This window comes from Pelodiscus sinensis, chromosome 12, assembly GCF_052426305.1.
Source record: "Pelodiscus sinensis isolate ZL-2025 chromosome 12, ASM5242630v1, whole genome shotgun sequence".
NCBI lineage: Eukaryota > Metazoa > Chordata > Testudines > Trionychidae > Pelodiscus > Pelodiscus sinensis.
The window spans coordinates 52,176,870-52,196,799 of NC_143063.1; the positions used below are offsets into that span (position 1 = coordinate 52,176,870).

General features: G+C 49.7%; 1 protein-coding gene across 3 annotated transcripts in view; it reads left to right on the plus strand.

Moving 5' to 3' along the window:
- Positions 1-516: 516 nt before the first annotated feature.
- Positions 517-19,930, plus strand: part of AP1G1 (adaptor related protein complex 1 subunit gamma 1) — a 91,996-nt gene continuing 72,582 nt past the window's right edge. For 2 of the 3 annotated variants that reach the window (XM_075918210.2, XM_075918211.2), the window contains exon 1: positions 517-823. The gene's annotated coding sequence lies outside the window, so the exon portion shown is untranslated. Of the gene's footprint in view, positions 824-2,248; positions 2,389-19,930 lie in introns of those variants that run through there. The other variant, XM_089781596.1, reaches the window with a different exon arrangement.

The following is a 19,930-nucleotide window of genomic DNA, read 5'->3' on the forward strand; positions in this document are numbered from 1 at the left end:
ACCCATTAATTTCATTTGGTGTCCTCTAGTCCTTATGTTATGGGAACTAATAAATAAATTTTCTTTATCAGCCCTCTCCACACCACTCATGATTTTATAGACCTCTATCATATCCCCCCTCAGTCTCCTCTTTTCTAAACTGAAAAGTCCCAGTCGCTTTAACCTCTCTTCATATGGGACCCGTTCCAAACCCCTAATCATTGTAGTTGCCCTTTTCTGAACCCTTTCCAAGGCCAAAATATCTTTTTTGAGGTGAGGAGACCACGTCTGTACACAGTATTCAAGATGTGGGCGTACCATAGTTTTATACAGGGGCAGTAAGATATTCTGGGTCTTATTTTCTATCCCTTTCCTAATAATTCCTAGCATCCTATTTGCCTTTTTGACCGCCGCTGCACACTGCGTGGACGTTTTCATTCCAGGGCCGGAACCTTCCTTCGCGGCGCCGGGCGGGCCCGGGCGCATCTCGCGGCAACACTCCGAGCGGGCACGAGAAGGTGTCTGACGTCATCATTGCCTGCCACGGCGCCGACTCAGCGCTCCTCGAACAGGAGTTTCACAGCTGCTTCCGCCTGGAAAAGTAGTTCCCAACGGCCGCTGTCCCGGTGCCCGCGAGCGGCCCGCTGCCCGGGAGAGCGATCGGCTGGGACCGCAGTGCCGGCGGGGCGCCCTCCCTCACGAGGTGGGGCCGGGAACGGCGAGGAGCCAGTCCCCGTCCTGCGGATCCCTACGCCTGCGGTATCGGTGCTGAGGCCGCGGAGCCGCCATTTTGGATGCCTGGCTCCTGCTACCGCCGCTTCCTCCGCTGCAGGGACCCGGCCCGGTGAGTGGGGGCGGGGGCCGGGGCGGGAAGGTCCAAGCGGCCCCGCAGCGCCCACGGCGGGACCCAGGCCCCGGCCCCCAGCGGCCCCGCTCGGCTCCCCCCCCCCCCGGGCTGGGCCCGTATCCCGCCCCCCCCCCGGGCTGGGCCCGTATCCCGCCCCGCTCGGCTCCCCCCCCCCGGGCTGGGCCCGTATCCCGCCCCGCTCGGCTCCCCCCCCCCCGGGCTGGGCCCGTATCCCGCCCCGCTCGGCTCCCCCCCCCCCGGGCTGGGCCCGTATCCCGCCCCGCTCGGCTCCCCCCCCCCCGGGCTGGGCCCGTATCCCGCCCCGCTCGGCTCCCCCCCCCCGGGCTGGGCCCGTATCCCGCCCCGCTCGGCTCCCCCCCCCGGGCTGGGCCCGTATCCCGCCCCGCTCGGCTCCCCCCCCCCCCCGGGCTGGGCCCGTATCCCGCCCCCCCCCCCCCGGGCCCGTATCCCGCCCCGCTCGGCTCCCCCCCCCGGGCTGGGCCCGTATCCCGCCCCCCCCCCGGGCCCGTATCCCGCCCCGCTCGGCTCCCCCCCCCCCCCCCCCGGGCTGGGCCCGTATCCCGCCCCGCTCGGCTCCCCCCCCCCCCCCCCGGGCTGGGCCCGTATCCCGCCCCGCTCGGCTCCCCCCCCCCGGGCTGGGCCCGTATCCCGCCCCGCTCGGCTCCCCCCCCCCCCCGGGCTGGGCCCGTATCCCGCCCCGCTCGGCTCCCCCCCCCGGGCTGGGCCCGTATCCCGCCCCCCCCCCGGGCCCGTATCCCGCCCCGCTCGGCTCCCCCCCCCCGGGCTGGGCCCGTATCCCGCCCCCCCCCCGGGCCCGTATCCCCCCCCCGGGCTGGGCCCATATCCCGCCCCGCTCGGCTCCCCCCCCCCCCGGGCTGGGCCCATATCCCGCCCCGCTCGGCTGCCCCCCCCCGGGCTGGGCCCGTATCCCGCCCCGCTCGGCTCCCCCCCCCCCGGGCTGGGCCCGTATCCCGCCCCGCTCGGCTGCACGCCCCCCCCCCCCCCCCGGGCGCAGGGCCCCGGCCCGCTGGGGCCCTGGGCGCCGCCTCCGCCCCCCAGCGCCCCGCCGACAGCACCCGCCTCGCCCCTCTCAGCGCCTCTGGGTCCGCGCTGCGCCCCCTCAACTTCCCTGCAGGCAGCCGCACCGCCCCTCTCCCCGCACTGCCCGCACCCCGTCCCGCTGCTCTGCCCCTTCTCTTGATCTCCTGGAGTGGAGCCTGCTGCTCTGGCCCTGCTCTTCGCTGGCAGGTCGTTCGCCCCTGCGGCCCCGGGGTGGCAGCTCTCCTGTGCTAGCCCTTGGGGAAGAGCGCGTGTGTGTTCCTTTGGGGTGATGCTTGTGCACAGAGGGTAACACTGCACTCCTCCTCCTGTTTCCGAAGGTGAACGGAGTACTCTGCAGCTGTACTGCTCGAGGAGTTTTGTTTGTGCATAGCCCCATAATTATATCTATCTAGCTCTTGGCAGAGCAGACTGCCACAGTCCTGCCTAGACCAATTTACAGCAAGCTGCAGGTGCAGACTTTTGCTGCTGCTTCTTTAAGGGTTTGTTTAATTCTTTTTCAAATTATATGGCATTAGTTGTTGCTCGGGTGCTGATTCTTGGGTGTGGATTAATGCTTAAGTCTTTCCCAATATCAGACTTTGTCACTTTATACATTTTGATTTTTAAATGCTGTGGTGTTGTTTATTGCTGCACTTGATGTGTGACATGCTTGATGAAATGCTGTAGAAGCACTATGTCCTTTAAAGTGCTATATTGTCCTGCATTTTGCTTCAACTACCCCAGACTAACACGGCTACATTTCTATCACTATGTCCTTAGGAGAGATGGTGTATTGAGCAGAGCTTGACAAATGGGCTTGAAAAATATACTTGACACCTGCTTGCTTATTAGTCAGTGTGAAAAGTAATTCCGCTACCTTGGTTCCCTCCAGACCAAGCAATGCTGTAGTGCATTTTCACTGTAGTGAATTTTAAGTCAGTCTTCTATTTAGCATACTTTTACATAATAACTTTGTCTCCTGTTTGTATATTAACTTTTTTCCTTTTCTGGCTTCACTCCATTTTTCTCCCCTCTTTTCATTACTATATTATAGTGTATATTTTCTGGTTTTAATTGTCTGTTTTCTCTTTTCTTTCTCTTTTCCCCTCCCGCTACATCCCTTTCTCTCTTCATTTACACTGAACGCGCTACTGTTTGCACTTCAATTTTTTTCGCACTCAGTTGCCAGATTTTCTCTCATTTTCCTCACCCAAACTCTCTGCTGATCCATTCCCTCATCTACGGATCATGAAAACTTTATCAGACACCAAAGAGCTGGCAAGAGAGCTCAAATAAGATTGGAGACCCTGCTCTTGTCACCCCACAACACACTCCCTTTTCTCTCTCTCCCATATGCTGGGAGGGGAGGAGGTATTTAAATTACTAGAAAGACATGATTCCTGAATGTTTAGGAACTCCAAGTTCCCACTAGTAGGCTTATGATGAATTTGAGACTTCACCCAATAATCCTTTTCTTTTTCACATTCCTCTGCTTCCAACACAGTCCCCTGTCTGTTCCAAGGATAGGGTTTCTGCTAATCTAGCCCTTGCCTAGCTGCCTCCATGTTTTGGTGTCATAACTTCCCATGCTGTTGCTCTTTAGACTTGCCAAACAACAGAGGGACTATATATGATTCTTGTCAGCTTCATTGTTGCTCAGAGGGTTCTGAATAGCAGCAAAGGAAAACTGCTGAGACTGGTCACTTGTTACATCCTAGCTAGGCAAAGCTGTGAGCAGAACAGGAGGATTGGAGCTGTCAGTCTGCAGACTTATAAAGGAGTGCGTAAATGGTTCAGATTTGGAAAATTATCTTTGAAACCATGAGTACGAGAAACTTTTTAAAATGAATATTTTAAAGTCTGTGAAAGTTAGGAGCAGTATTCCTCATCCAGGAAAATTTACCACCGAGTCTGAGTGGATTTTTCCGCCCTTACTGAGTTGGGACTGTTGCCTAGTTCTATACTGCTTTTAGATATTGGCCTTTGGTTAATGGTTGTCCTTATAAAGGTGAAGAAGATCTTGTTCTTGATCATATTCTGATGCTTTCTGGGACGTGTGGGTCTTACGGTCCACACGTTTACTGTGGTGGCGAGCACTGTTTAGTTGCAGTGTAGACTTCCAGGAGTGAGCAGCCTCAATTCTGAAATCCTCCCACCTTTCAGGGTCCTAGAGCCTGGGCTTCAATCCAAGTTCAGAAGCAATCTTGTGAGCCAGCTGCAGGTGTCTAAGAGCCATGGAGACCTGCCCCCGTACTACAGATACACCCTGCTTCTCCTTGGAGATCCAAGTGAGAATTACAGTTGAATTTGATTGACATACTCTATACTCAAGGAGCTGATAGAGGAGGTATCTGAGCCTTTAGCTATGATCTTTGAAAAATCATGGCAGACAGGGGAGATTCCAGAAGACTGGAAAAGGGCAAATATTGTGCCCATCTATAAAAAGGGGAATAAGAACAACCCAGGAAACTACAGACCGGTCAGTTTAACGTCTGTCCCAGGGAAGATAATGGAGCAGGTAATTAAGGAAATCATATGCAAACACTTGGAAGGTAATAAAGTGATAGGGAATAGCCAGCATGGGTTTGTGAAGAACAAGTCATGCCAAACTAATCTGATAGCTTTCTTTGATAGGATAACGAGCCTTGTGGATAAGGGAGAAGTGGTGGATGTCATATACCTAGACTTTAGTAAGGCATTTGATACGGTCTTGCACGATATTCTTATTGATAAACTAGGCAAATATAACTTAGATAGGGCCACGATAAGGTGGGTGCATAATTGGCTGGATAACCGTAGTCAGAGAGTTGTTGTTAACGGTTCTAAATCCTGCTGGAAAGGGATAGCAAGTGGAGTTCCGCAAGGGTCTGTTTTGGGACCCGTACTGTTCAATATCTTCATCAATGATGTAGATATTGGGATAGAGAGTATGCTTATTAAGTTTGCAGATGATACCAAACTGGGTGGGGTTGCAACTTCTTTGGAGGATAGGGACATAATTCAAAATGACCTTAGCAAGTTAGAGAAATGGTCAGAGGTAAACAGGATGAGGTTTAATAAAGAGAAATGCAAAGTGCTCCACTTAGGAAGGAACAATCAGTTCCATACATACAAGATAGGAAGCGACTGTCTAGGAAGGAGCATGGCGGAAAGGGATCTAGGGGTCATAGTGGACCACAAGTTGAATATGAGTCAACAGTGTGATGCTGTTGCAAAAAAAGCAAATATGATTCTAGGTTGTATCAACAGGTGTGTTGTAAGCAAAACTCGTGAAGTCATTCTGCCGCTCTACTCTGCACTAGTTAGGCCTCAGCTGGAGTACTGTGTCCAGTTCTGGGCGCCACATTTCAAGAAAGATGTGGAGAAATTGGAAAGGGTACAGAGAAGAGCGACAAGAATGATTAAAGGTTTAGAGAACATGACCTATGAAGCCAGGCTTCATGAACTGGGCTTGTTTAGTTTGGAAAAAAGAAGATTAAGGGGGGACATGATAGCGGTTTTCAAATATCTAAAAGGGTGTCACAAGGAGGAAGGCGAAAATTTGTTCCTCTTGGTTTCTGAGGACAGGACAAGGAGTAATGGGCTTAAAGTGCAGCAGGGGAGGTTTAGATTGGACATTAGGAAAAAATTCCTACCTGTCAGGGTGGTCAAATATTGGAATAAATTGCCAAGGGAGGTGGTGGAATCTCCCTGTCTGGAGATATTTAAGAACAGGTTAGATAGACATCTGTCAGGGATGGTGTAGACGGAGCTTGGTCCTGCCTTGAGGGCGGGGGGCTGGACTCGATGACCTCTCGAGGTCCCTTCCAGTCCTATGATTCTATGATTCTATGATACAGTTGTGTCAGAATGGGAACCATATCAAACTTCCCATCCACTGCCTCTGATCCAATCTCTTCCAGGGGCTGCCGTGTGTTAGGATTCAGCTGATGGTAGCAAGCAGAAATGAGAGGTAGGGTGGAATTTGGAAAGTAGTAGTGCAAAGAGACCAAAGCATCAGGAAAGAAAACCGAGTTTAAAATGTGATATGGCAACAAAAAACTTTGGGTTGCACTCATGGGGGTAATGTGGGACAAGAAGATAATTAAATATCAGGAAACATTCCTGCAATCATCTCTGAAAGGAAGTGGAATTCTCATCCCCAGTAATCAAAGAATCACAGAATACTAGAATTTGAAGGGACCAAGTCATCAGTTTTATGAGCCTACCTTTAGTCACCTAACTTTGGGTGTGTCTTCACTGCATTCCTCTTTCCAGAGAGGAATGCAAATGCAGGTGAACGAAATTGCAAATGAAATGAGGATTTGAATTTCCTGTGCTTCATTTGCATAATTGCCTCCGGGTGCTATTTCGAAATACCCTATTTTGAAAAAAGAAAAGCTGTCTAGATGCGGTTATTTCAAAAGAAAACTGGACTAAATACAGATCCCTGCTGTACTGTATTCTGTTTCACCTCTTTTATATTAACTGTCCTTGAACCTCTTTCAAGTCATGTGGAAGCACAGCTGCCCAAGGCAGTTGAAATTCAGTAGTGTTTAGTCCAGGGGTGGCCAACCAGTTAGAGACAGAGCCAAAATAGTTGTGGATAGAGTGCGAAGAGCCACGTATTATATATTTATTTTTATATATCTCTAGACAGACAGAGTATACAAAATGTAGTGATAAAAATAACATTACAGGATATTTTGGACAAAAACCAATAGTCTCTAGTCACTTAAAAAATTCACACCCAGTCCATAGATCTTCAGAGAACTTGACAAGGAACAAACATCACATTAAAAAAACAACTTTTAAACTACAGTAATATTCTCTCACTAAACAAGCGCACTCCACCATGTATTTTAAATTTAACACTACTACCCTATTATGTCCTGTGAGTTTTTTAAAATTAAACTGAACTGAGAAGTAAATTAGCACAATTTGAAGTGCCTGTTTCACTCCAGCTTGTCGAAGTCTGGTTTGGTTTCCTCATTTTTTTTTTACTTATGAAGATTATGAACTTGTGCACAGAGCAACCGACCGTGAGCAGTCCGGGTGCATGGCTCAGAACTAGCAAGAACTGCATTTCTTTAAGCAAAGAGCCGCATATGGCTCGAGAGCCACGGGTTGGCCATCCCTGGTTTAGTCAGACCCTGCTTATTACCCTATTGTAGTCTAGCAATGTCTGCTCCATTCTCTTTACCCATTAAGGGCTTGTTCTTACACCACTGAGCTGTGGGGGAGCAATGCCATTGACTTCAATGGGAACTAGATCAGCTTCTGATTTTGTGCCCCCCCCCGCCCCCCCTAAAAAGCCTGGTTGACTTGAGCCGTGCATTTTGTTTTGAGTAGCCAGGGTGGAGCTATTCAAATAATTAATTCTAAAAAGAAAGATGAATTTAAAGCCAGGTTAGAGAATGTATTTGAAAACTTGTGCTACTGCAATCTTAGATAATACATTTGAAGTAATTAGATTGTAAACACTTTAAAAATGTCACCATGGGTAGAGGGGCTAGCTGGTTAAGTGGTAAGACTCACCCGTGGCGGATGAGGCTTGCCAGTTAAGGTTAACCGGTAGGGCTAGAGGAGCCTGCCTCAGACGGGGCTGCTCCGGCGTGGCCCCTGCCTGCGGCAGCCCCCAACATCCCGCAGGCGGTGGCTGCTCCGATCAGGATGCCAGAGCAACCTCTGCAGTAAGCCAAGGTGCCCCGTAGGAGGGACTGCTCTGGCTGGGCTGGAGCAGTCCCTGCCTGCGGTGGGAGGGGGAGGCTTTCAGCCCAGTAGTAGGCAGGGGGGCCGCTCCCACTGGGTTGGAGCACCCCTCCACTTGCCCCCTCTACTCAGTTAACCAATATGTTTAACTGGTTAGCCAATTAAACAGCATTTTGTGTCCGCATTAGGGAGCCTTATTTGAATTTTGGTCAACTGCTATCTACAGAAGGCACATTGAAATGAAGACCCAGCCCTACGAATGCGTTAGCAGGTATATACGTGAACTTGCGCTAGCATCCCGTTGACTGCACATGTGACTGACAACTCACATGTTTTGGGTTCGAAACACTAAGGGCTAAAATGGTGGTGGTGGTATTAAAAATAATTTCTTATTGGCAAACCAGTGCAGGCTACAGTGGGTTAAAAACTGCAGCAACCACAGTCAGTCTTGCCTACTCCACCTGTCAAACCAGCTTGTGCGCTCTTGGGCAGAGCAGCACTTGACGCTTGGTCTGCACTGGGGGGTTCATTCTCAGCCATTTTCTTGGAGCCTCCCCCAACATGCTGTGAAACCCTCCATGGCCTACTTGTGCCACATCACCCGTGCCTCTGCAAATCCAGGGCTGGCATTAGAGGGTGCTGAGCAGGACAGTTGCCTGGTGCACTACAAAGCTAAGTTGTTCAGGCTTTGGCTTCAGCCCCATGTGGCTGGGGCTTGGGTTTTCTGCTCTGAGCCCCAGTGAGTATATTGTTGGCTCTGCTCTTTGATTTAGTTTGGTGCACTCCCTGAAACGTTTTGGGGAGGCCATGGACCCCTGGTTTGGAATGTCTGGTTTATGCTACCAGCTTATGTTGGTGTAGCTATGTCGCTCCAAGGTGTGGAAAATCTGCACCCGAGCGAGAATGTTACACTGCCCTAACCCCTGGTGCAGATAGGGCTGTGTTGACAGGGGCTTCTGTTGTTCTAGGGAAGTGGAGTAGTTATGCTGATGGGAGACACTCTCCTGTCTGTGTAGGTAGCATTTTCACTAAGTGCTACAAGAGGGCCGTAAGTGTAGACAAGCTCTGAATAGGTCTGTGGTGGATCACAGCCTCCCTGGAGGGAAGGCATGCCTGATACCAGATTGAGACCTGTCAGTGACTAAGACAGCCGCAGGAGGGGGTGCCTTACCTGAGGGAAAGGGTGGGATCTGAGCTGAGCCCAAAGGGTGGGCAGATGAATATCTTCCTAGAGCCTGAGAGCTGATTGCCTTTGTTTTTGGCCTGTGACTTTGGGCCTGCTACCTCAGCAAGTGAGGTCTGAACCTGGTCAGTGGGCAGAGCAATAAGTAGGGCCCTCAAAATTCATGGCTGTGAAAAATGTGTCCTGGACCATGAAATCTTGTCTGTTGTGTACCTTTCAGAAGTACAGGTAGCAGTATTGCAACCCCCCTCCCTTCGGCTCAGCTGCCGAAGCCCCAGGGCTCACAACAACCCTCTCAGCACATGCCAAGGGCTGCAAGTTAAGCGTGGTTGAATACATATATGAAAATATATGCAAATAGCTTCTTTCACACTGACGAACATGAATACAAAGATTAAACCTCGGCGTCTGGCTCTCACTGGCCATGTTTGGGTCTGTCAGCACCTCTCAGGGTCTGCCCACGTGTCTAAGCAGCAAGCACTTCCCACAATACCCCAACATTCCTGGCACCTTCTCCCTGGGGGCTGGAAAGGCTGACACTCTGGACCTGTCTGTTCCAGCCAGCCCCTTCACTTGCATCTTTCAGTGCTCACCTCGCCTGGGAGACGCCCGGCCATTGTGGAGCATGTTCCCAGTGGAGGCCATGTTCAGAGGATCCCACTCGCTGGCCACATGATGAGCTCTGTGTAAACCCAAACCACACTGCGGGCCACAAATGTGTCGGCCTGTGGGTTGAGTAGCTCTGATCTAGATGGTGCTTGGTACTGCTGTGAGGGCAGAGGACTGGACTGGATACCTCTCAAGGTTCCTTCCAGTTCTAGGATTCTGTGCTCTTTCAAAATTAGGTGTCTAAAGATAGGTTCAGAAACTCATATTTCAGAATGGAAGTGATTTACAAAAGTACCTAAATGATTTAGGAGCATAAGTCCTATTGATTTCCAGGTGTAGCCCGTAATGGAAGAACATACCTTGATGGAAACATTTCAATTTATTGAATGGGCTTGAACTGCGTTTTTGTTGGTCTCATAAGAAGCATGTTAATGAAGCCCTGAACTTTGAAATAGATGGTATTACATGGACAAGGTGTTGACCTCCTGAAATGTAAGAAGCATTGCGGGGTATTTTGGTTACTTTACTTCTGTGGTCACCAACCAGTCGATCGCGAAGAGTTAATCTGGCCTGAGGCCTTGAACCTCAGTCCTTCCTCCTGGGGCTGGAGTGCCAGGGGAGGGAGGTGCTCAGTTGGGGTCACATCAGTGAGGTTTGGGGTTTTTTGAAGGAGTTGTTTGTTTGCATTTCACTTGTGTGGTCCCTGACTGATTTTTTTTCTGTGGGTCAGTGGCCCTGACCCAAAACAGGTTCCCCGCCCCTTCAATAAATAAAGAGAATGCTGAAACATTTTGTGTTGGACATAATATTTTATTTAAAAATGAAGCCTGGCCAACAAGCCCCCAATTGGGGCCAAGCCTGCATCTGGTCACAGCATCTTAATGCTCCTACACCCACCCCAGACCCAAACTCTGCATCTATGATACACCTGAACCCCCTGCCCTGAGCCCCTTACATCCCCAAACTCCTGCACCCCCATATCCACGAGCCTGCCGCTTATTCAGCATCCTAACCCTCCACCTGACCTCAACGATCTCTAGCCTGGTGCCCCCTCCCTGAGCCAGCATCCCCTTCTCCACCTCTTCCTGCACCCAAATTCCCTCCCAGAGTTTGCACCTCTTACCCCTTCCCACACGCAAATCCCTCATTCCCACCCCAGAGCCCACACCTCCTATCTCAAACCAGTGAGAGTGAGTAAGGGTTGGGGACAGCAAATGATGGAGAGGAGCGTAGTGTAGAGGGTGGGGCCTCAATGAAGGTCTTGGGGAAGGGATGGGGTAGATCTTGGCTTGGGGAAGGGATGGGGTAGATCTTGGCTTGCTCTGACATTTAAAAAGTGATTTTGGGGGTCAAGAGGTTGGAGACCACTGACTTAGTCCAAGATCAGAGGCCGTATCCTCCCTCCCCCTCACCTGCACTCCAGTCCTCTGCCCCAAGCCTGATAAAAGTGAGTGCGGGTGGGGGAAGCATGGAGTGAGCAAGGGTGGGGCCTTGAAGAAGGGGTGGAAAGGAGGCGGGGCGAGGGTGTTTGGGTTTGAGGTAGATCCTGTATTGAACTTAAACTCAAAGTGCTCTTGTGCTTAAAAAGGTTGGCCTAGCTGTTACCACTCAGCCTTGCCCAGGATCTAGCCACGCAGTGACAGTTAGTGGTCCTGGCTGGGTTAATGGCACCAGTGACTGACCTCACTACTGGTGGTGAGTGTGATATTTTACCGACTCCATCACCAGTATTCCCTGTTTTGTTCCATTCACGTCCACACTGAATTTTGGTACGTATACCAATATCTGAGTAGTGTGCAGAGATGTACCACCAGTGCAGTCAAATCTAGATAGATAGTTTTGAAAAGTTTGCAGATATGGAAGAAGAAAGATAATTAAAACAAGGGATAATTAACAAGGTGCACTCCTTAACAGGTTTGTTAATGTGAAATCAGATAAAAAGAAAACTCACACTGCACTTGAAATACATGTTTTTTTTCTTTCCAACAACTCAAAGCTAGTAAGCACATCAATGTGGCATCCTGAAAACAGCTATATAAAACTATGGCTGTTAAGTGAAAACATTAAAATGTACACCAGTGGCTCAATTTAATAACTTACTCCCATAGACCACTAAATCTTCAGGGAAAGCATGACCAAAATACTAGCATGCTACAGACTTTTGGAGTCCAAAAATCTCTTGCATGCATATTATCTGCATATAGCCTAGTGTTAAGATGCTGTACAAATAGGAGTAAACCAGAAACAGACATGCTCTCTTTGTAAATATTAATGCAATTTTTTCTAATACTGGAGACAAGTACAAGACTTTTATTCTGGTTTATATCATTTCCATGGGATATCAACTCTTAATCCGACTAATACATCTCACACAGAACAGTAAAAATACGAAATGAAGTGACAAAAAGCAAACAGAACTCCACTGGCAATACAAAGGAAGTAAAACATCAAGTGGTTGGGTGTTTTAAATGTGTTTCTGTGAAAGTTCAATTGATTCCCCTCAACCTCCCTCCCAGTTTCGCATTGTAATCTCTGCGTTTCATCAGTTCAGAAACACGGCGGGAGTAGTCTCATTGTGTGTAGAAGCGCGGGCCTTAAGTAAATGGAGTACATGAACACATGGCGTCCGAGTTTGCAAACAGACCCCTGCTTCTGAGAACAAATAAAATCTTCCTTCTAAACACCTAGCACCTGAAATGGGGGTTACTCTGAAGAGTCAGAACTATACTGGACAGCATAGATCTGGCCTTAATAGTTTTCAAAACCTCTCCCCGAACAAATTCTGAAACTTAGGCTGTGTCTGTACCACGAAGGTTGGGCAAGGCAAGTGCTGCCAATATGCAAAAGTCGTCAAAAGTGAAAACCAGTCAAACTGGTTTTTCTGCCTCCCGTTTTCGATATTTCTTGGCCACATTGCTTTGTTCTCTCTATCGACAGGGGAGCTAGCAGTGTGGGTGAGTGTCCCGCAGTGCAGTGCAATGTTGTGGGAAAGCAGAGCTGATCTCTGCTCTTGGGATTTCCTTGCAACTCCGTGAGTTCTCTGTGCTGAGGAATGTCCAAGCAGCACAGCACAGCACAGCAGCCTCTCCAGCCCTCCCCCTGCAGCAGCAGAATAGAAGCACTCCAGTGATTTGCTCTTTGTTCCCCAGAAGGAGTAGCTCACCCAGCTGTCAGACACTTCCTGGAGCTTGAAAAAGGGAGAGGCACATACCTGCAAGGCAGCTGAGATCACAAAACACTGAGCACAGACAGCAGGGCAGGCATTGTGGGATTCTGGCAGAGGGAAAAAAACAAAAGTCTCTCCCAGGGCTGTAAGGTTTTATTTTTTTCCCAACAAAAGTTGCATTGCAATGTAGACACTCACTGTGGTGTCACCAAAAGGCAGTTTTAGGGGACAAAACATGCCAGTGTGGACAAGTCCTCAATGGAAGTCACCTGTCTAGACTCTAGAGCAGGGGTGTCCAAACTTTTTTCAAAGAGGGCCAGATTTGATGAAGTGAACATGCGTGAGGGCCGACCATTTTGCCTGACATTCTTTGAACCATTAAAATTAAATGCAAATTAACTATTTTATGCAAAGTTTATTGCAAACAGCATACTTTTCATTTCGTCACATGGATGACAAATCTAAACAGGTGTTAAATCACTCTGCCTTTCATATCTGAAGGCCAGATGAAAAAAAAATCCAAGAAGCTGAAATATGTCAGGAACATTGTAAAGTACATTACATATTATTGGTAATAAAGGTTGTCTGTCAACTTTTAAGTTCAAAAAATATGAACAGGAACATAACACCAAGTATACATGTTGTGTCCAAATATATTTATAACTGATTTAGACCAACTGACATTAACTGAGATTTTACAATGTATTCATCTCAATACATATGGATTCATTGGGAGCCATAAAAGATAGAAATTGCCAAATTACCTGTGGGGCCGTATTAAACCGGAACATGGGCCGCAATTGGCCCGCGGGCTGGACTTTGGACATGCCTGCTCTAGAGGGTCTCTCCTGGCCAGTGCCCCCAACCCCAGATCTAGGGTGGGACGTAAGAGTGATATTGCAAATCAAATTTTCAAGATGTAATACATGTTCCCAGACAAAACTAAATCCGAACATTTTAGGCAGTTGGTGGGAATAGCATTAATTCTAGGGTGTTAATGTTAATTCCAGATTGATTAACCTCTGTACCAGTAAAGCAGTTCTGACATGCGACCCAATGCAAAAGCTAGGCATATACAATACATTGTCACTTGTCTGGTTCTAGAAATAGTTATTAAATGCAATTTGTAATGACAGTTTTGGGGAGATGGTGTATTTAGATTTTTTTTTAAGGAAAAAAAGCCAATTACTTATTTTCTAGCCAGAGCTACTTATCTATGGGGCACTCATGTTTGGAAGAATAAGAACAGTTGTATATAAAACGCATCCTAAATCCTGTTCCTAGTTTTCCTGTACAAAGTTCAGGTACAATCAGTGGTAGACTAATGACAATGAAGCTTAATACACTGGATGATTATATCCGTTTTTTACATTAAAAAGGCAAAAAGTTAAAAGTATTTGTGCAAAATCATGCCAGTGTAGACGCAGCCTTGGCGTGCTCCAGCCCCATGGGGAGGTGGCGGGGGCTGGAGCACCAGCACAGGCTCCCCAGTAGTGCGTGTGGGGGCGGCCCCGGGTCTTAGGTTCCCCACCCATGCCTTAGACTAATGGAGTTATTTGGGCATAAGCTTTCGTGGATAACATCTTCATCTTACATCTGCCAAAATAGTTTTCACTAGGGATGTAAAGGGCTAGCCAGTTTCTCAGTAAGTGTCACCCGTACTGGGATGCAGTGTTTCCCCCTCCCTGGCTGTGGTGTGGTGGGCCCAGCCGGAGCTGCCCCTACCTGTGAAATCCTGGTTAATTGGTTGATTTGATGTTGAGCTGGTTAACTTTTTAAAGGGGATTTTCCATCCCTAGTTTTTACCCACAAAGTGTATGCCCAAATAAATCTGTACTTTGAGGTGCCACAGGACTCCTTGTTTGTGCAGATACAGACTAACAGCGCTAGCCCTCTGAAACATTAAAAAGTAACAGTTCAGTTTTTCTTACTGGTGTTGTAGGGGTTGTCCTCTGTCTCTCCAGGCTGCTGCCCACAGCTCAGCTTGGCCAATCTCTCCCAGCCTGTCTGCGCTCTGCAAAGTCTGCAGCCAAGCTAGGGGCTTTTGGGGAAGAGACTCTTGTCCGTCTTACCAGCTGCACTTGCGCTCCGCAGCTCAGGGACTGCCTGGGAGAGGGACTCTATCCTGTCTCTCCCTGCTGCCGCCTGCACCCCAGCCATCCGCAGACCAGCTGGGGCTGCCTGAGACAGTCAGACTCTGAGTTAACTCTCCTCCCCCCCCATCCCCACCACCTCACCCTGCTGACCTCCACCCATCCTCTTGTTGCCCCACAAGCTTACCTTTTCCACATTCTGTGTCTGCAGGGTGAGGACTCAGGAGGAAGCACCTAATTATTGGAGCCATACTGTGTAGCTCGTCGCCAGGTGTGTGGCCCTAGATTGCTTTGTGCACCCTAGGGATGTTAAAATACATTTATTGAAGTAAACGTGTAACTGGTGAAAATGTCAAGCTGTACCCCCCCCCCCCCCAACGTACCAGCTCCCGTGAAGGTGCCCCCCACAGTGCACCAGCCTGAAATGTAAAAAGGCTGGAGTGCAGCTGGGGGTCCTGGTGTGAGCTGGAAATCAGCTGTTGCGGCTCTAGCTGGGTCCCCCCCCCCCCCGCACTTCTGATGTTTAAATGTATTAAGAACTTAATACATTTAAAAAGCAGAGGTGCAGCTCTTAGGCGTCTCCTGCCCCTCCACGGAGATGGTGCTGGGGGGAACCGGCTTTTAAGCTGGCTCCTCCCAGCACCAGCTCTTGTCCGTCCGCCCGCCCCTCCGCTCCCCGTTGCTGCCTCCGGGGAAGCAACTAGTCCAGCGGCTAGTCAACTATGTGATAACCTTTTGCTAAAAGTATTTCCGCAAAATCATGCCAGTCTAGACGTAGCCCATGGGTATTTCGGAAGAAGCTATTCCAGAATAGTTATTCTGAAATAGCTTATTTTGAAATAGGACGTCTACACTGCAGGGAAGCCTCAAAAGGAGTCTGAGGCCGGCTTCCCTAATGTAGACATGCTATCTCCATGTAGAGCCCCAGGAGGAATAACTTAGAATGGCCCTGGTGAGGGGCTATTTCGAAATAGCAGAAGTGGAGTGTCTACACATGCCTTATTTCGAAATAGACATTATTCTTCATAGAATGAGGTTTACAGAAGTCGGAATAGGCTGTTGATTATTTTGAAATAATGGAATTTCTGTATAGATGCTCGCGTAGTTATTTTGGTATAATGTCTGTTATTCCAAAATAACTATGCTGTGTAGACACACCCTCAGATGCATTACATCTGGCCCCATGGAGGTATGCATATGCAGCTTTTCTAAATGGTCCTTAACCTGTTGTTTCTCTACTGCTAAAATTAAGCACTAAAATTTCATGCAGTTACATGATATCATGTAAGTGAAGAGTCTAGCATCCTTAATGCTGACCTAACCTCTGGTGTAGACAGTGGTATATTGACACTGCAGGGATGTAAGCATTACTCTTATCAGGTGATGCTTACCATTAACTAGTTAACCGGCAGCTTAGCTGGACTGGAGCACCCCCTGCCATATGGTGGGGTGGGGAGCTTTCCGGCCCAGCTGGGCCCACAGAATCCCAGTTAAGTGGTTAACTGGTTAAACTGATTTTACATTCCTCGTCGACAGAAGAATTAGGTAGACAGTGGTAGGTTTCCCTAGCTACAGCCTTTTGGGAAGGTGGATTACCTACTCCTGTTGGTATAGGTAGCGTCTCGTGAACCAGTACAGTGGTGCAGCAACTTAGACTTCTGTTTTTCCCATAGGACCTTGTCTCACTTGAAGCATAGAAAGTACAGAGCTCAGAGACTGCATCGGTGTTGTCATGAACAAGGGTGTTCTGTATAGGTCACCTGTTTCGCTCGCTGCAGCAGTTGAAAGATGTCTAGACCCGTGGTCGCCAACCTTTTTACACCCAAGATCACTTTTTAAATGACAGAACAAGCCAAGATCTACTACCCCACCCTTTCTTGAAGCCCCGCCCCTGCTTCGAAGCCCCGCCCCTTCCTTTCTGTTCTCCTCCTCTCCATCACTTGCTATCCCCAACCCTTATACTGCTGCTTTTTTTCCCCAATTCTTCTGTAGGAAGAGGTTTTTCCAACATTTGGCCTGTCTAGACTGGACCAAATGTCAGAAAAACCCCTTATTCCTCGTGGAAAGAGGAATATAGGGGTTACTGAAAGAGCACGTTTGCTCTTCCACTAAAAAAAGCGGAAGAATAAACGCATCCCTGGATGCAGAAGAATTTTTTGGGAATATCTCCGGAATCCTGATAAACTCCTGCAGTCTAGCCGTACCCTCGCTGGGTTGAGACAGGATGTGTAGTCTCTGCGGTGGGAATGAGGGATTTGGGTGTGGGAAGGGGTGAGAGGTGCAAGCTCTGGGAGGAAATCTGGATGCAGGAGGAGGTGGAGAAGGGGACGCTGGCTCGGGGAGGGGGCTTCATGCCAGGCAGTGTTGGGGTCAGATACAGGGTTGGGGTACTAAGCAAGCTACAGGCTTGTGGGTATGAGGGTGCAGGAATTTGGGTTGGGGTATGTGAGGGGCTCAGGGCAGGGGGTTCCAGTGTATGATAGGTTCAGATCTAGGATCTGGGGGAAAGGGGAGTGCAGGAGTGTTATGATGCTGTGGGCAGATGGGGCTTGGCCCCAATTGGGGGTTTGTTGGCCAGGCTTCATTTTTAAACAAAATACTGTGTCAAAAACAAAAAGCTTCTGCATTGTCTTTATTTCTGAGAAGGGCAGGGAACCTGTTTTGAGTCTGGGGTCACTGACCCACAGAAAAGTCAGTTGGGGCCAATGGGCGTGCTGCCCAAGCGGTTGGGACTGGTGTGGTCTGGGACTCCCTGTTCCCACTCCCCTCTCCCGCAGGCATGAAGTAGGGGAATAAAATCCCCAGCACACCAGCTCCTGAGCAGCTGGAGCCGGCGCGCTGGGGACTTCATTCCCCTGCTGCCTGCCTGCCTGTGGGGGAGAGGGAAAGTCCTAGCTCACGCCAACTGTAACTGCTCGCGAAGCTTGCGCCTTACTCCTCCCCTCCCTGCGGCAGCACGCACTGCCTGAGCAGCCAGAGCCACGCAGTCCCGGACACCCAACCCCTTCACTGCGCTCAGGAAGGCAGCAGGGGAACGAAGTCCCCAGCGCATGCCTTTGTCATCGTACGTACCGCACCGGCTGTTCGGGGGGGGAGGAAGAGCAGCCCGCGCACTTCCGGTATCAGGCCTGTGACTGCAGAAGTCTCCGCACCCTGCTGGGAGCCCGTGCTACCTCCGTTGTTCCTGGAGGTAGCATCAGCGCGGCATTCATCTTGGGGGTGGGGGCAGTGAGGGCCCCCCCCCCCAAAAAGCCTCGCGATCGACTGGTCGGGTCCCCAGGATCGAGCAGTCGATCGCAATTGACAGGTTGGTGACCACTGGTCTAGAGGCTGAAGCAAGGGACGTCTGGAAGAGAGAGGATGGTCTTCTGTGTAAAGCAGTTGAAGTTAGGGATGTCAAAATGTATTTAATAAGGTAGCCTAGTAACCGCTTAAAATCCTCTTGGTTCCACGCCGCTGGCTCAGCAGTACACAGCCTAGATAAGCTGCACCCTGCAGAGCCCGCAGGGAAGCCTCCTCCCCAGGAGCAGAGCCTTCCCTGGGAGCAGAGCTGGCAGAAGCTGCTGGCTCTGCTCCCTGGGAGGAGGCTCTGCGGCTGGTTCCCTGCCGTCCCACTCCCAGGGATCCATTGTGTAAGGTACGGGGCGGGGAGCTGCTCCAGTCCCTACAGGTTAACCGGAATTGGTAGAGCATTACCTGTTTAGGGTGATGCTCATTGGTTAGCCTTTCACATCCCTAGCTGAAATACTGTCCTGGAGAGCTGGGTTCTGTCCCTGGCTGTGCTACAGACCTGCTCCGCGATACTGAGTGAGGTGCTAAGGCAACACTTGGACAGGTATCTGCTAACTGTGTGTTCTTCATCTTCTTGCTGCCCAACTGCAATCAGCTGGGCTCTGATGTTCTGAATACTCTCAGCTGCAGCTGAATGAGTCGGAAGCTTTGAATGCTCAGTGCATGTGATCCAGAATCGTAGAGCTGGAAGAGACCTCAGAAGGTCATCAAGTCCAGCCCCCTGCTCTAGGCAGGACCAATCCCAACTAAACCCAGCCAGGGCTTTGTCAAGTCGAGACTTAAACACCACTAGGGATGGAGACTCCCTTACTTCCCTAGGGAACCCGTTCCAGTGCTTCACCACTCCTAGTGAAATAGTTTTTCCTAATATCCAACCTGAACCTCTCCCACCGCAACTTAAGACCATTGCTCTTTGTTCTGCCATCTGTCACTACCGAGAACAGCCTTTCTCCAGCCTCTTTGGAACCTCCCTTCAGGAAGTTGAAGGCTGCTATCAAATCCCCCCTCACTCTTTGCTTCTGCAGACTAAACAGACCCAACTCCCTCAGCCTCTTCTCATAAGTCATATGCTCCAGCCCCCTAATCATTTTGGTTGCCCTCTGCTGGACCCTCTCCAGTGCGTCCACATCCTTTTTGTAGTGGGGGGCCCAAAACTGGACACAATACTCCAGAGGTGGCCTCACCAGAGCCGAATAAAGGGGAATAATGACATCTCAGGATCTGCTGGCAATGCTCCTCCTAATGCATCCTAATATGCCATTAGCCTTCTTGGCTACAAGGGCACATTGTTGACTCATACCCAGCTTCTCATCCACTGTAACTCCCAGGTCCTTTTCTGCAGAACTACTACTTAGCTTGTTGGTCCCCAGCCTGTAACAATGCTTGGGATTCTTCCGTCCCAAGTGCAGGACTCTGCACTCGTCCTTGTTGAACCTCATCAGGTTTCTTGTGGCCCAATCCTCCAATTTGTCTGTCACTCTAGACCCTATCTCTGCCCTGAACTGTACCTACCTCTTCCCCCCCAGCTTAGTGTCATCTGCAAACTTGCTGAGGATGCAATCCATCCCCTCATCCAGGTCATTAATAAAGATATTGAATGAAATCGGTCCTAGAACCGAACCTTGGGGCACTCCGCTAGAAACCGACCGCCATCCTGACATTGAGCGTTGATCACTACCTGCTGGGCCCGGCCTGCTAGCCAGCTTTCTATTCATCTTACTGTCCATTTATCCAATCCACATTCCCTTAACTTGCTGGCAAGAATATTGTGGGACTCGACGGTTGGGAGTCAGGATGTTTGCCACCAATTTGCTGTGTGGCATTTGACAAATTGCAGAGTCCTACTCTGGATTTTTAGAAGGGAGATTTTATTCTATCTCACCTGAAGAGAGTTACACAATAGTCACTTTTTGTTAGACTCAGATACAGTGGTGATGAGCACCAGGGAAAACTCATGATAAAATTAATAGAACCCTGTGCAAATACACAATTTGTATCCACATCCGCCT